This window comes from Charadrius vociferus, unplaced genomic scaffold (assembly GCF_000708025.1).
Source record: "Charadrius vociferus isolate BGI_N301 unplaced genomic scaffold, ASM70802v2 scaffold176, whole genome shotgun sequence".
NCBI lineage: Eukaryota > Metazoa > Chordata > Aves > Charadriiformes > Charadriidae > Charadrius > Charadrius vociferus.
Genome location: NW_009648961.1, coordinates 903,283 through 920,596, shown reverse-complemented (window position 1 = coordinate 920,596; position 17,314 = coordinate 903,283). Strand labels below are relative to the sequence as shown.

At 42.2% G+C, this 17,314-nt stretch overlaps 1 protein-coding gene across 1 annotated transcript in view; it reads right to left on the bottom strand.

Annotated features, from left to right (window-relative positions):
* TIAM2 (T-cell lymphoma invasion and metastasis 2) overlaps positions 1–17,314 on the bottom strand; it is a 96,706-nt gene that overhangs the window by 16,535 nt on the left and 62,857 nt on the right. The window lies entirely within an intron of this gene.

Sequence of the window (17,314 nt, the reverse complement as noted above, 5' to 3'; positions counted from 1 at the left end):
CCTGCCACACTACACAATGTCCCACTCTTTATTATTTTTGCTGCTTAAAATAGATATTTTCTAGAAAGACTCTAGTGACAACACCTAAGAACATCTCTTTTCTATCTTTTATGTGTGGGCATGAGAGGACCAGCCTCCGCCCTGTTCCTGACTGCAGCTGGGATTTCAAAGCCACCCAGGCATTCTGGATGTCAAAGCAGAGTTTGGCAGTCCAGTGCCCTTAGACCAAGATGTCTCAAGAGGAGCCCCAAGCTGACACTACACACACCCTCTGTAACCGTGAATTAAGGTGGGAACTAACCCTGAATTTGTTCTGACGATGACATTGCAATGGCTAACACAGGCAGATCTGGCTTTCAGATACTCCTTAAGTAAACAGGTAAACTCCTTAAGGACACAGCTTCTTCTGTTTGCACAAGGCCAAGACTTTCTGTGCTAAGCAAATGGTAAAAAAAATTATTTATGCCAACCTTTATAGTGTGCAGCTCATCAGAATAAAAACATTGAAGTCAGCAAAAAGAAAAGCCCAGATAACTGACTGTGAACAAGGCTGCAAAGTAGATGGGTGCAGAGAAAAACTGAGGAGAGCATACAAACTTTCTCCAAAATCCATCACTTGAGTTTATGTATGCCACTTTCAGTAACAGTTGTAGGAGACTGCAAGCAGCTTCAGCTTACCTTTGGCCCTGAACAGCAGACGGATGAGACTAAAAATCCAAAAATTTAGACTAACAGTGCTAGATTTGAATGGCAGAGTTGGGAAAGACAACTGGAGCTTATGAAGGGTTTCTAGAAAAAAAAAAACATACTTGCATTCCAGGGAGAAGAAATTTAAGCAGCACTGCACTGTTTAATTGGCCATTTTCACAGATTTTCCAACAAAGCCCTAAAAACCCTTCAACAGACCTAGCAGTCAGGGGAAACAGCCTCCTGCCCCTTAGTCTCTCGGCCTCTAAGAAAACTGAAGGATGTGTGGAAACAGCCTTGAGAAACTTCTTTTTTTCATCCCTCCATGTTTGCATCTCATAGTCAGCTCCTACATGCTTTGACAGGGAGTATTCCCTGTGAGTGAGGATTGCTCACAGTAACCTTAGACGGGAAAGTTCCAGTCCACATAATTGTCAGTGTGACCCATAGCAGTCAACCACCACAGTGGTACTCAGCTTGTCAGATGGAGGTGAAGCACATCCCATTTTCAATAATACCCCAATAAGAAATATTAGAGATTATTCCTTTAAACTGAACAAAAGGATACTCTTACAAGGAGCCTCCTACAGATTTTATTTGCTCCTTGAAGACAAGCATAGCATCATTTGAGGCTGTGCTATCCCCATCGGAGTTCAAAATCTCCATAATATTAATTGGTGAGAAAGCAGAAGACGTTAATCAGCAGTGGTTGAGCATTAGCACAACAATTTCATGGCTACCCTGTGACATTCTACTGAATGATACTGATTGAGCATAAATGCTGCACAAGGTCAATTAGTGTTACGGTGTCTCTGCTCATTGCTGTTTATTTTACCCTCATGTATACACCTCATGTACTCCATCAGTCGGTCAGGGTTTGTTTGAAAAAGTAATGGAAAGGAATGTTTTGAGCAGGCTTAGAAAACTCTACAGCCTAAGAACAGCGTCCAGGCGGGTTTTGAATGTCTCCAGAGTGGGAGACTCCACCACCTCTCTGGGCAGCCTGTTCCAGTGCTCCACTACCCTCAAAGTAAAGAAGTTCCTTCTCATGTTAAGATGGAACTTCCTATGTTCAAGTTTATGCCCATTACCCCTCGTCCTATCACTGGGTGCCACTGAAAAAAGACTACTCCCATCCCCCTGGCATCCTCCCATTAAGTATTTGTATGTATTAATAAGATCCCCCCTCAATCTTCTTTTCTCTAGACTAAAGAGACCCAAGTCCCTCAGCCTTTCCTCATAAGAAAGGTGCTCCAGTCCCCTAATCATCTTTGTTGCCCTTTGCTGGACCCTCTCCAGCAGTTCCCTGTCTTTCTTGAACTGGGGAGCCCAGAACTGGACACAGTACTCCAGATGCGGTCTCACCAGGGCAGAGTAGAGGGGGAGGATGACCTCCCTCGACCTGCTGGCCACACTCTTCTTGATGCACCCCAGGATGCCATTCGCCTTCTTGGCCGCCAGGGCACATTGCTGGCTCATGGTCATCCTGTTGTCCACCAGGACTCCCAGGTCCCTCTCCACAGAGCTGCTCTCCAGGAGGTCAGCCCCCAACCTGTACTGGTGCATGGGGTTATTCCTCCCCAGGTGCAGTACCCTACACTTACCCTTGTTGAACTTCATAAGGTTTCTTTCTGCCCAACTCTCCAGCCTGGCAAGGTCACGCTGTAAGGCAGCACAGCCTTCTGGCATGTCAGCCACTCCTCCCAGTTTTGTGTCATCAGCAAACTTGCTGATGGTACACTCTATCCCTTCATCCAGATCATTGATGAATATGTTGAACAAAACTGGGCCCAGTACTGACCCCTGAGGGACACCACTTGTTACTAACCTCCAACTAGACTCTGCGCCACTAACCACAACCCTCTGAGCTAACCCTCCTTGGGAGGGTTAAAGCCATACATGTTCTTTGATGAGCTTTCAGATTGCTGTACCCTTGTGCAGGACACTGACCACATCTATGGGGTGATCACCAATCCTTTGAATACCTTATCCAAAGAGGAAGCATGCTCAGAAAACATCTTGCAGAAACACAGTAGTCTTGTACCCTCTAAAAACGAACAGCTAACAGCTCAGCTCTGCCTGACGTATGTACTTCCAGAAGACTGAATGCACCAGTCAGCAGAACAAATACAATTATATGGGATTTTGAGAAATGAACAACTGGCCAGAGACCTCTTTACATCCCTCACTCTGTGAAGCAGGAAAGTTTTTTGAGATGTCTCTCACTTTTCCTTTGTTTTAGAAGATGCTTCTCCCCAGAATGAAGGCAGCCCTAACAGCTGTCATTTTTTTGTGGGTCCATCACTCCATAGACTTCTTTGTCATCCTCAGACCGGGGAGTATTTTGCAACCAAGCAATGTAAAAGGCTAGAAAGTTGCAGGCTTTAGCTTCCTTAAAGCCCACTGAAAAAAGCTGTCTTACGTTACGCACCAATAGGGCATGTGCACTCCTCTCAATTGTGTATTGACTGAAAAATGTCAGCAGAATTTTACTGAAAACTGCCTTATGAGATTTTCACCACAGGTATCTGGGCAAGACTGCCGCCCAGCTTTGGGCAACAGAAGGTAAAACAAAGTAATACCTTCAGTCACCACTTATCTTCTGGTCCTTCTCTTTTTTTTTCCCCAACTTCAAGGCCACACAGAACACAAAACTGTTCCTGACTGACACTGCTGAAATTTTAGGGGTCTGTTTTATTTTGCTGTTTCTCTTGCATGTCTTTTAATTAAAATGCTTAAAACATTGCTAAAGCAAAGCACAAAGCGCCCACTCAGATCCTTCATAGCAATAGGCCAAGCATTGTTAGAGTTATGATTTAAGGAGGGAGAAGCAATCCCTCTCTACTGTACTGATGGGGCTTTGAGCAACCTGGTCTAGTGGGAGGTGTCCCTGCCCATGGCAGGGTGGTTGGAACTACATGATCTTCAGGGTCCCTTCCCACCTAAACCATGCTATGATTTTGAAAAGCTGCCCTACCAGACACTGCCAGACCAGGCAACAGGAGAGGAGCTAAGGATAAACTTTGGTCTTTGAGTCAGAATTTCCCAATTTCAGGGACATTTACATTAGCAAAGTCAGCCTCTTCTGGTAACGCAAGTAGGTGTCACCAACCTTATTTAGAACTCTCAAGTACAGCAAGAAGAGGGGTTGATGACCTTGTAACTCTTTCCTGACAGCACAGGTCAAGGCCTGCAATAAGGCTGAACACATGGCTGTGTGAAACAGCTAAGATGCAACCCACCTGCCATGGTGCCCGAGCCATTAATATGAATTGTATGGTGGCAAATCTTCACTCTCAGCTGCCACACAGAGAGAGATGCTCATCTTTCTCCCTGGGTATAGAGCAAGAACCACTGGTGACTTAGGTACTGGACTGAAACGCTAGTTATAAACCAAGTCACGCAGCAGGGATCTGTACCAAGAGCCTGCGTCAACCAGGTCCCAAGGACCAGCAGCTCCCACTGAGTTCATAGATGCTGTGCTCAGCATCTCTACAATCAAAGACACCTGACCCAACGCATACCAAAGTCAAAGGCAAAACAGAAATCATTTCCAATATGGAAGGTTAAATCCTGACCTTACTAAATGTAAAAATGAGAGCATCAGGCGAAGAAAGAGAGAGGAACCTTTACAGCCCAGGTCACAGTCACAAAAAGGAGACTCTTTTCAGGTAATATTAAACCACACAATGCAGGTTTTCTCAAACCTCGATCTTGTGAAAATATTGTCATCCTCCCCTTCCCCATGTCCTTGTCCTGATGTTGCCAATCTTAATGCATTACGCTCAAGTATTTTTCTACCACCTGTGTAATGTATTCACAGCCTTCTTACATTCCCCCAGCAGTACCTTCGATCATATATCTTTTTTCCTCCCTTTTCCTGCAGTCCTAAATTATTAGCCAAAACCCAGAGAAACAGTTAAAATGTTCATGCTGCAGTTATTTCCAAATTTCCCTGAAGAATCTTGTTTTAACATCCCACTTCTTGTCAAAATCTGGATCATGACTTCGTCCTTTCTCTGACAAGACGCAAGAAATAACCATTTGCTGGAGCCCAGCAGCAAACAGTGCAGGCAATCAACCCACCTTTCCCTCCCCCCAAACTTCAAAAAGCCCCAAATCTTCTCCCATGCGGCGCACTGCTATAAACTCACCCACAGACTCCACGCTACCAGAATCCATGATTTGATTATCGACAGCGGGGCGGTCGCTATTTATTAAGCGCAGACGGGCTGGCACGCTGGCACAGCCCCGTCACCCACCTTAGCCTAACGAAGCAGCACCCCCCGGGCTTAACCCACGCCGCTGCAGGACTCACCGCAGAAAACATCCTGTGCAGGGAGCCGTACGCCGCCGCTGCCTGCTGCTGGGTTTTGCGAGCCAACGCTAAACTCTTCGCTCTGGTTTTACTCCTCCGGAAGGCGGGCATTGTGGCTTGTGAATACAAACTTTGCCAAAGGGAAAAAGGCCCCTCGGAAGGAAGGCACGGGTGTCGCGACCCCCCCAGCAGCACACCTCCCCTCTGAGCTCAGCTGCAGAAGTTTCCCTTTTGTGCTGATTAACGAAAATCGGAGACGCTGTCAACGTCCCGGTGTAATGGGGCTAAGCAGCGTACGAGCACGCAAACAGCCTTGCCATGCCTCCCTTTGGTACTACAAATGCGGGAAAACATGCCAGATGAGAAGGTTGTTTTTATAAATAGCTCGATGTAGTGGATGCAGGACAAAGTGCAGTTATGGCAAGGGAAGATGGGTTTTATCTCCCCAGAAATGTACCTGCCTCTGTGCCCGTGAAATTTACTGCATAAACAAAACATCAGGTGCTTTGAGAAAATTAGCCAAACACCTAAAAATATCTAGAGGGTGCTGACTGCCCTGAAGGTCAGCATGAATTATCAATGGTACTGATGCTCTGTCAAGGGTACAAGCCGCTACACGGTGCAGCATACAATTGCTCTTACAATGATGAAATGAAAAACAAATAGGCAGCTCTCCGGATGGTTTCTTTACAAAATTGTGCTTGTCCTTTGTTTGAATTTTTTAGTTGTAATTACATCAATAAAAAGAAATGTAAGCTGTGCTCACTAATCAATTCAGGCTTGAAAGTAAAAGTCCCCATGTTGATATATTTACACAAAACCAATCAGGTCTACAGCTAGATTATTCTAAAAACAATGTAACTCCACATAAAACATTATAGGACATGACACCACTGAGCTGAAGAGTTACAAGACTGACAAGCAATTCATTAATAAAATGAGAACTATACCAGTGGCATAATAAAACACAGCAACTCCCATGTTCCCTCTATCACAGCACTGCCAAGAGTGCAGTGATGTTGAGCTCTAAAGCTTCATTCAGCACTGTCCTTTGTCACTGCCTATAGCTCCCTACCACAGCCTTTCCTTGAACCCAAATGAGACACCAAGCCTGGGTATCTATGTCCTTGGTTATGGGTGTGCTGCTTCAGAAGTTTCAAAGATATTCACCTTCATACAAGCAAGCGAATAACACAGCCCTCTCCTTTAATTACAGCAATTAAACTCACATCCATCTCTTTCCAAATCATTAGCACAACTTGACAGCTCAGCATTTGCCAAACCGTGAAGCTCAGTTGCCAAGCGGCCGCCTATCAGAGGAACAACGGTGCTGGAGCCCTGAAACAACATGCTGCTGATAAGGCTCGCAGAATGCACCACAGTAGTAGGAACCTCTTGACAGCTGATGGACTGTGCTCTTTCTTTTGCAGACAGATACCAGATTCAGTGGGTGAGAAGACTACATAACAGAAAACTGAGGGAATGGTCCCAAAGGAGCGAGAGAGGCTTTGCCTGCTCCCTAACATTTCATTTTTCAATGGACGCAGAGCCTGGTTTAAAAATCCAGTCATAAGGACTACTGTGTAGCATGTACAAGGCTGCTTTTCTTACCCACCATTAGTGGTTGCCTCTGCAGTAGCCCACAGACCCTAGGGATCCACAGACCAAGTCTGAAGAGAAAAAAAAAAATAAAATCACTAGTCCGTGGAAATTAAATGTTTACAGTGCCATATATGGCACTGAAAAAAATAACACCAGATCCACCTTAAGAGTATAACTATACTTTCTGGAAAGGTACTGTTTCTCCATTTTCTATCAGCATGAGTCGTGGTAATTTCAAACTCTGTTTTTGTAATAGATATGTGTTAAAACACAGCTCATCCACTAGGACCAGGAAAAAAAAGGCTGCTAAATTTCACGTCCAAGCAATATCATCAGTCTTGATGAAAAACAATGACAGGCCTTTTTAATTCCATATTAGGAAGTTATTCTTCCCCAGATTTGCTAATTAAGTCTGAGTTATTAGCTAGCCATATGCCAGCTAAAAGATGTTACCAATTAAAAGATTTTTTTTAAAATGTGTATTCATTAGAAAAAACCCGATGTTTTAGTAATACTTCCAACTCCTATTGAGGGACTTGGATAAATCAAAAAAGTGAAAAACACAAACTAAAATAAACCGAATGAAAGAAAGCATTTCATTTAGCCTTTCTTCTTCTCTAGAAACACACAACAAACATTCAAGCCCTCTTCAAGAATACATCTCATACGTAAAATTCACATGTAAAATAATCAATCACCTTGAAATACTTTTAAGGTGACTGGGAAAATGACATGGCCTTGTTGTTTGTTCCTGTGTGGTTTGAGTAACACACATTCCCTTTACAGACATCTGGTTTTCATCTTTCCATTTTAGTGGCACCAGGCTCGATAGTTACCATAACAGTAACATCCTTCGCAATACAGGCTTCCCTCTATTGTCCCGATACGTCTAGGTGCGCTTATCTGCACCGAGTTCATTTCCCATCCTGCTTTTGCCCTTGTTGCATGAAGGTAAAAGGCTAATTTTGCTCTGTCTGTATATACTTTGAATGAAAGGAAACAGCGGCTTGCCTCCGGGACAATTCTGAGCACTTGTGGGCTACTTTATAACATGTCTGGACCACCGGTGAAGCAGAAGCATAATTTGTATACATATCATGGTTTTTTTAGATATAAGTGTTTGTGTGTATATATGCATGTATGTACAGACACATACATAGAGAAAAAAATATACAATATGTACATACATACCCTGGACTAAACAGGAGCTCTGTGATATTAGTGGTCTGTAAGCATTATAAGCTCAGGCTTGACTCAGCCGGTCTTCAGATCTCTACAATGATCTAGAGGGACTTTGTTTTTTACTTTTTATAAATGTGGGTGGATGATTTTTCTGAGTATTTTTCTCTCACGCTTATTATACTACTAACATGTTTTTTAAATGCCTTCAAAATGTATTTTCAAAGCATAACTGACCACAGTGAAGACATCTGCTTTAATTCCAGTGCTAAAAAAATTAGTTAAGATTCCAAATGTTTCAATTGAATTCTTTTTTCATTTTCAAGCATCTTAAATACTCTTTGTACTCACCCAAAGTGTTTTGTGGTGAATGCAAAAACTTTTCTGAAGTGCTAAATTAGAAACTATGGCAACCACTGAGACATTATCTTTGCAGTTGCGTTCATCTTTCATGTTATATTTTTGCACTGTGCCTTCTTTAGAGGCAGAGAGGGTGACCCTTATCTCTTCTTGTTATAGTTGCAGGTATATTGCATTCCAAATGTTAAAAGATGCAATAATCCCCCTGTAAAGACAAATGTAGACCCCCTGAACGCCACATCAGCCTCTCCCCTGGTTTCAGTGGGGTTTTCTTTGGGCCCTACAGAAGGATTCTGCTGTCTCAGGAGGAAATAATCACCACGTGAGTGAAGGGCTGCCCTAGCAGGTTAACAAGTAGAGAAAGAAGGAACACAGCGTTATGGACTACAGGTAGCAAAACACAAAAATCTGTTGGAACTTCCCTGTGTATCTGACTCAACTGACCCCTTACTTTTAAAAATTTTCCTCCCTTTTCCTTCCTTTCAGGTACTACTTTGTTGTCTTTAATTTTGCAGAATCCGGTGCAGATAGCAGATTTCTTCAGTTTGGGCATTTCAGGTCTACCTTTGTCCTTACGTGTTCCTGACAGCACAAAATAGGAACCAAAGCATTATGGAAGTGTATGATGGTACCCAGGATGCAATATTTGTCTGAAATCCTCTATTGCAACTTTGTGTGACTTTAAAGTGACATTGTGTCCTACGGGTAACTGCTGGGCACATCACATACCTCAGCACGCACTAAAGTTGTGTTTAAACGCTTCTGCATTGCGAGGAAAAAACACGTATGTTATTGTCAGCACTATAACTGAACAGTATCTCAATCTTAAAAAAAACACCAGCAAATAATCTACAGCTGGCCGAGAAGTTACCCAGTTCCCTGAGTCTGTCAGAAACACGATTAGATATCTCTGCCTTTGATGCCAAAGTGAAATGCTGCCGTCACATCCTGCACTGCAGGTGACTGGGGTTGCCTTTGGAGGCCCAGGGTGGTGGACTCCAATGCAGCTTCCTGCCCTTCATCAGTGAAGTCGCAAAGCATCTCCAGAGACACTGTTTACCATATCCTGTCGCAATGAACTAGGACTGTTGTCATACACTTCCCTTTTCACCTGCAGGTAAACTTCCTGGATTTTTCGCAGAAGACTACAAAGAAAAGCTGTATTCTAAGTCATCTCCCACTGGCTTCTTTTGTTTGCAAGCACCAACACAACACAATTTCTTCTCTTAATCAAAACCATCTGCACATTTTACACTGACAGCTGTCACGGTACTTTTGAGAGGATGATTCCTTCAGCCAGTGGAAAGACATCAAATACCACCTCCCCCCCAAACCCCAGCGACTCAATGTAATAGCACAAAACAGAGCGACACAAGTTCCAATCTCTGCTTGCAAGAACTGCACAGTCTCCCTTTGGTCTTCTTTCTTGCTGTTCTTGTGCCTCCCTAGCAGTAACTACGCACACAGGTCTCCATCTACAGCTTGACCTAATGTCTGGTTACAGATCTACTCTAGATATAGCACCTTTCACGCTTTAAGCTTTATGGTTTCAAGGCTCCTCACTATGTTAGCCAAGACAGGCAACGTTGCATTGCAATTCTGGGCCATCCATAGGGTGGCTCTGCTGCATTTAAAGAACTGCAGGATCAATGCAACAAAGCGAAATCCAGGACTGAGGTCAGTAGCAAACACTCACGGGTAGGTTTTACAGCAAGCCTTCTGTAACCTATAGTCAGTCCATCAGTTTTGATGCCTTCTCTGAGGGATAGAATAAGATACTGGAACCGAAGAGGCTTCTAAGAGGCTACAATTTTACTCTTATCACTGATACCCTTCTCAGAAGGCGCATGATGACAGCAGGGGTCCGGCCGCAGCTCCACACTGCTGGAGCCAGCAACTCTGGTTGGGCTCACCACAGGCTGGGCTGTCTGCAAGGGAAGCGCAATAATTAGCAGAGCTCCCCATGGGATTCTGTCGCACTTTTGATGCAGAACTGTCCCCTCCAGGCACAACTGAATCAAGGAAAACCACTGCTGAGGAACATGCTGTTTTCCCATGTTAGCTCTTAGACTCCCTAAATGCATCTCACATCTGGAAGGAAATGACACTTGGATTGCAGAGGAGTTTACATGATTTTCAATACTACGTTGTTAATCCCTTTCCTACAAAGAACAGAAGAAAAAGGATGTTAATTGCCGACTACTCCCCAAGCTTTTGGATCTCATCAACTGCTAAAGAGAAGTTCTCACGATTAAAATAAAGGAAAGACCCTTAATGTCCTACGGATGCTGAGTAAACCTTCAGGCAGGCAGCTCTCCTGCAATTAATGGCATGCTGTGCAAGTGGGAACTGCCTGGGTAATGCAAAATAGAGCTAATGAGAAGCTACCACCATGAACATCGCTCAACAGGAATTGCCTCCATGTAAGAAATAGGTTTGGGGCCATAGGGGCATACCAGTAGTTTTTTCTTCCTCTTATTTTACTTTTCCCAGAGCAACCTCTGTTGAACTTCTGGTCATTTCTGCTTGGCTTTCTTTCAATGTAGCTCAACAATTGGTGTTTATTTGATTAGTAATAGCATTCACCTTCCAAGAATTTTGATTTTTACAGTCTTAGCTTAACAAAATTACTCCACACGCACTTGTTTTTTTTTAGATTTCCCACAGTTTTATTTCAATGTTATTGTTTCTTTGGGGATGTTTTGGGGGTAGGGGTCACTGACTAGCAAGAAAGGATGCCACTTATACCAAATGGAGAGAAAGATGGCTCTGAAATTTACCAGACACATGTTAACATACATACATACACTGCCACATCATCCTAAATGTGATCAAAACACGATTTGTACTTAACAGTTTTTATGTTTGATGCACCATATCATTGCAAATCTTCCTTCTAATTCAGTGTATTTTGGTAAACCCTTAACTTTCTCACTGAAAAGTCATATTAGGAAAATGTTTTAACTTTGGTGGGGAAGAATGAACATTTCTTGACATTTACCTGCTACAAGACAACAATCCACTGCTTATATACACACATTCAGACTGATGATCCCTCGCTCATCTCTAAGAGTGAATGAGTGTCATCACAAATCAAAATAAATAAACAAACAAGCGCAATTGCATATATATAGGATTACATTTACTGACAGCACCGATAGAAGGTTGTTGGGTGCATTTTGAATAATGTTGCCCTGAACATATGTGCCACAGCACATATACTACATATCCCATTTGTACAATGTTTTCTAGGTAACAAATCAGAGGAATATATCATTCCTAGCATCCACCTGCTTTATTCTGGAAGAAAAAATACCATGCAAATCATCCATAACCACTGAACAATTGTATTAATATTCTGCTGGGATTGGACTATATGAGTAATGATTACTAACTGCTTTCACCTCTACTATTCCATGGCAACAGTCACAGTTGCCCCCTTCCTCTCCCCAAAAATCAAACCACATTTTTTCTTCAGCAATTGAGCATTCAGACAGACTAGCAACAAGATACACATTCTTTCATTCAGGTTTGACCCTAGACCTGGATGTATATTGTACCTCAGGATTTTGACTCTTACATTACTCTGCATTACTCTGCATTTCATCTGCATGAGAAGTTGATGGCTTTAGTGCTACTTCTAATGAAGGGGTTTCAAAATCAGTTTTAGACCGTTTGAAGAAAAAATATTAATTTTTTTAATTTATGAAAACCATCTCTCCAGTACATGACTATGCTGCATATACCAGAGGCCAAAACCACAAATGCAGCAAACTCCTTACAATACCCACTGATTTTCATTACAGAAATAACCACATGAAACAAACTAATAGGTAAAACAAGGATTTCATTTTTGAAATCATGACACATATATTTTCATCTGTTGAAAGCAATGTTTTGGGAAGCTTGTTGTGGTAGTTGGATGATACAGAAGTGGTAAGATGTGTTTTGCTTTCTGACCCAGTCTCAGCCTCTGCAGTCACACCATCGGACATACAAACCAGCTGCTCAACTGCACACGCACTTTAGATGGGTTGGAAGAAAAACCTCAACAGTTATGCAAGTTAGGCATGTTTACACATTGGCTCCTTGAGCACAAGAAGTGGGACTATATGCAGGGTGACCAAAACCCAGGTTTCTCACCATGGTCCCGGACATGCAGAGTTCATGGAAACATCCACTTCTCACTGCACTTGCAAAAGCTCCTCTCTGGCAAATGGACGACTGTCCACAACTGGCATCACAACGAACAGACTGCACAAGTGTCAAAAGCACTGGAAGGCTGATTTGGCATTACATAGGAAACTCGAGCAACCAAAAGCAGACTTCTAAAATGCACAAGTACATATTTCTTCTACTTCATTTTTCCCCCTGTACCTATAAATGGACGTCTCCAGTAAGGCCATTACACTGACCTGAACCTCATCTCTATAAAAAGCTGAAATAGTTTGACAAAAATGCTCTATCCTGCAGCAGATGCAGATTTGTGTTTGCCAAAGGTGCCATGCGCTCTGCTGACCAGACTTGTCATGGATTCTTCATTTCCTCCCCAGACGGAGGGGAAAGTGAACACAGTTGTTGAACAGGAGTGGAGGAGGAGTGAGTTGAGCTAATCTAAAGCAGCCCATGCTAGGGAAAGGTGTTCAGCGATTTGTAACCATAATTTGTGTTCATTGCATTGAGAATGGTTAGTTTTCTCCCTCTGCAGTGTGTAGGGGTTTTTTTATTATTTTTTATTAAGAGGTAGTAGGGATAGAGTTGTCCTCATATATGCATACTGATGTCTGATCAGTAACCCATTCTGAGAGTAGACTATTTTAAGAGTCAACAGCAAAGTAAAGGCAATTTCTGAAAGTCTCTATAGCCAACTTATTCCCAGAATCAATTTTACTTCATTGTTTGAAAGAAGTATAGCACCACTTCAAAAGCATTACAAAATCAAACCAGTTGGCCATTTTTTAGAAAGCAAATTCTTGTTACATTCAAAGTTTCTCATCATGCTAGCTTCCATTTCTGCATCTGCAATGGTAATTTTTGAAGATGCCAGCATAAAACCATTCTGCATACACTGACTATTTTTACCGTGATTACAAAGCATCACACTGGCTATTTTTACTGAGTTTCTTAAGTTTCTTAAAGAACTCTAAGATACAACTAAGAATTTAATGAAGTTAAGTGAAATATTTGCACAGAGTTTTCTCCAAGTTTTTTTCTTATGATCTGTAAAATATTAAAAGTGAAAATACATCTTCCCCCTTTCACACATGCATTTATATTAAGTTCCTTCTTTCCTTCTGTTAAAATTTAGTATGATTTCAGAAATACTTCTCTCTGATGATACTCAAAAGATTCAGAGCAACAGAAAGTCAAATCACAGCAGTCTTACAAGAAACCGTAGAATAGTAGTTACTTATATGGTAAAATTTCACCTTTTAGCTATGTTCGTCTTTCATAAAAGGATTTTTTAATATACTGAAAGTACAAAGTAAAGATAAGCAAGTTAGTAACAGACTAGTAGCCTTCATCTTAAAAGAAACCACGGAAACCATGGGCTAGAGAAAACATTTCTAACCAACGGAGTTTGCAATTAGAAATCATGAGTAGCTAAAGGAAAAGTTGCATTTTTTATTTATTCAGCTTTGTGCTACTTTGATGTACGGAGATCTTGATTCTTGGCAACTGTCAACATACCAGGATTTAACTGAGCACCAGGAGCACAGACAATTAGTTCTCAAAATGATTAAACACAACTAAACCTAATTGCACTGACAGGCATACTCAATCCTCAGATTTTCTGAGGTCCTCTGTTCTTCTGTCAACAGTACGCCTACATACTCCAGAACCAACAATTGCAAGGACGACGTGCCACTGCCACATAAACAGTATTTTAACACAGTTTGAAAATGTACTACAGCAGAATGCTTTAGAAGTATAACATCTATCCTTGTTAAATAAAATAGAAAAGAAAGTTAAAGGTATTAAAGCTATAAATGGGGTATCCCAGAGAATACAGAGCTAACAAAACTAACGAGCATCTGGAATGGATGGTTCTTGATGTCCATGTGTTTTTAATGATATTTTATAACTTAAGGAACAGCTTCCGTTTCTGGAATGAAACAATCCTCTGTATCTCTTCTAATTAATTTGTTAGCTCTCAGATGAAAGACAAACATACAACTATTCTAAATTCATTCATTTCTCAGACTACAAAAAATAAATGAATGAATGAATGAAAGCATGTTTGAATGTAGTACACATGCAACAAAAGACATATTCCTTTGAGATTAAAAGGCACTTCTGAAATGCCTCACTGTACTTTTTTAAGCTGATGCTTAACCCTAGCTTGGTATGAGATGAAGAAAATAAAAACAAACGAAAATGCTCCAAACAAGAAACACAAAATCTGAAAATCAAACATGCAGCCATTAAATCCAAAGCTTTAAGACTGTTTTTTATTTACTTACATGTTACGGGACAAAAATCAACCAAACTTCAAAGAAGTCTGCTCCCTCAGAGCCAAGTAATTACACCTACAGTTGCTGTCAACTGGGAAGTGAGCATCTCTAGCTGTCTCTCCACTGAAATAATCCCAAACTGCTTGTTGCTCCAGGCTGTGCTCAGAACCTCTTAGCGCCACCAACGTCTTCTCCACAGAGCTGTGCTTACAGATCTCCTCTCCCCCATACTTCTGCAACATTGCCTAACGCTGAGGTGTCTGCGCTACTGCTCTCCCGCAGGCACAGGTCAGGTTAGCACATGCAGGAAACAGAAGGCAAAGGGGGCAAAAAAAAACCAACCCAAATCCAGATGCTATCCTTTTTGAGGCTGCACAATTTCCTCAAAGTTGCTTTTATTAGCAATAGCTATTGTTCATCTGGTGAGCCGTCCCAAATCACAGCTATAAAAACAGAAATCATTTTAATTCCTTTTATAGCCAATCACAAAAGCATATACAATATACACTACCTAAATTTACTGAGAGTTTTCTTTTTTTTTAAAAAAAAAAAATATTCTACATCTATTGGAGAAATCAAAGGGTCAGACAAAAAGCTCTGACAGTAATAGGCACCCTCCAACAGAAAGACAGCAATCAATTATGAACCATTTGCAGAAATTGTAGAGCTGTCACAGACTTGTTTACAGCTGCAGTTCAAGTCAGACCGCCTCTGATTGCCGAGCCGTTTCCCCCCTTCTACCTACAAAACTAGGACAGCTTCAGGCAATTTTTCAAATGACGTTAGCAGACCTGCATGCCAACCCAAGAAGTGAACTGCAATATGGCATGAGCAGTTACTTCAGCAAATTGTGCACAAGCCATTAATACTGCTATACGTGACAGATTTGAGGCTGGAGAGAGGGCAGGGAGCAAACCTGTCTGTTTTCTGCTCTTTGTTTGGTTTTTTTTTAGCTTCAATTGCAGCACGTAATTTAGGGCACTGGGGCAAATTTAATGCGTTCAGAGCAACAACTAGCATACATGAATTGTTCTCTGTGTATTTAAACCTTGCTGAACTCCCCCTAATTTTCTGTCATCTGGTGTATTTGACACAGATGATCAGGAGTGGATAGTTTTTTTGGCTAAAGCCCCAGAACCTCCTCCCATCCAGCAGGACAGGATCTCAGTTGTGTATGTCCGCACAGTGCAGGGGGGGCAGCTCCTACCCTGGGTGAGCAGGGCACCCTGAGGCGCATAGCCTGGGTGAGCAGGGCACCTGGAGAAACCTGGCCAAGCACCAGTTTGCTCGTGCCCCCAGCCACCAGGACATCCCTAAGCCTTGTGGTCACCTCCGCTGTGCTCCCACAAAGATCCCTGCCCCCAGGTGTTCAAAGCCAGGCTGGACGTGGCCTTGGGCAACCTGGTCTAGTCAGAGGTGTCCCTGCCCATGGCAGGGGGGGTGGAACTCAATGATCTTTAAGGTCCTTTCTAACCTAAACCATTCTATGATTCTGAAACAGTGTGGAAGCTCTGAAACAGGACAGCAGAGAAATCCACATTACACCTTCCAAAGGAACAATGCGTCCTAGGGGGAGAAAAATCAGTTTATTCTCATCCGGTTGCAAAGACTTTTGGGGAGTGTAAGCAATGTGTTACACAGGGTATAGATTATCTCTGCGGGAATCCCCTGTGCAGCAGGAAATGGGCTAAAGACCCACAATCACTGGGCTTCTTACTCTCAGGGGAAACTGCATAACGTTACCTATAATAGACTGAAGTAGACTACAAAGTAATACCATAAGTAAGACAGTATCAACTCCTCTGGGTAGGTATGGCTAGAGGCACAATATATCTTCCCTGTTCTGTTCTTCTGAGTTTTTACATTTTGCCTTATCTCTACCAATTTTTCATACAGCCTAGTACAAGACAGTAATATATTCCAGAACTGTAAAAACTCTAAGTTCATTTCTGCTATGCGAAAGTGTAACGCGAGTGTTATCACAAATTTGCTTGGAGATACAGCCAACTCATCAACACAAATAATAAAAAAAACCCTACTGTTGTCAGAATGGCAATGCCTAGTAAAATCATAGCCACCAACATGAAAACACTACCCATGCTAGCAGTTGGGAGGGTTCAAAGCAATATGCACTTGAGTTGGACACAGGTTGCAATTTGACTGACTTGGAGCAAAATGGGTGAAAAATTGCTCTTCAAAGACCAATGCATCCGAAGGTGGACACTAATTCTGAGGGTCCCTGCCTCAGCCTCCAAAGTCCTGACTGAGAGAAAGGTCTGAGCAACCACTCCAGCTGAAGTCAAACAGTAACTACAGACACATAAAGGTTCTCCAGATTAGAGAGTGGTAATTACTGGCTCTCAAACACTGCACTTGTCAAGTCTGCAGTCCAGTCTAAAACTATTGACGTTACATGAGTGTTGCTATGGTCACTGCAATCTTAACAAGCCCTAGAAGTATCAGCAAAAAGAAAACATGAACCAAACTGAATCAGTTAGAAAGCTGCAGCAGCTTTACTGTTCTCTGCAGAACTGGGTTCAAGCAACACAGAAAGATGAATTTGACAAGTCTCCGCCTGTTTGTCATTTGTCCCCATCACACTCGTTTTGGAGATGCAGCAGCTGTGCTACAGATGCTGACCTGTCAGGGTGACCTCAAGATAATAAAACACTAAGCACAGCTAATATGCATAAAAAATTTTCCAAATTAGTGC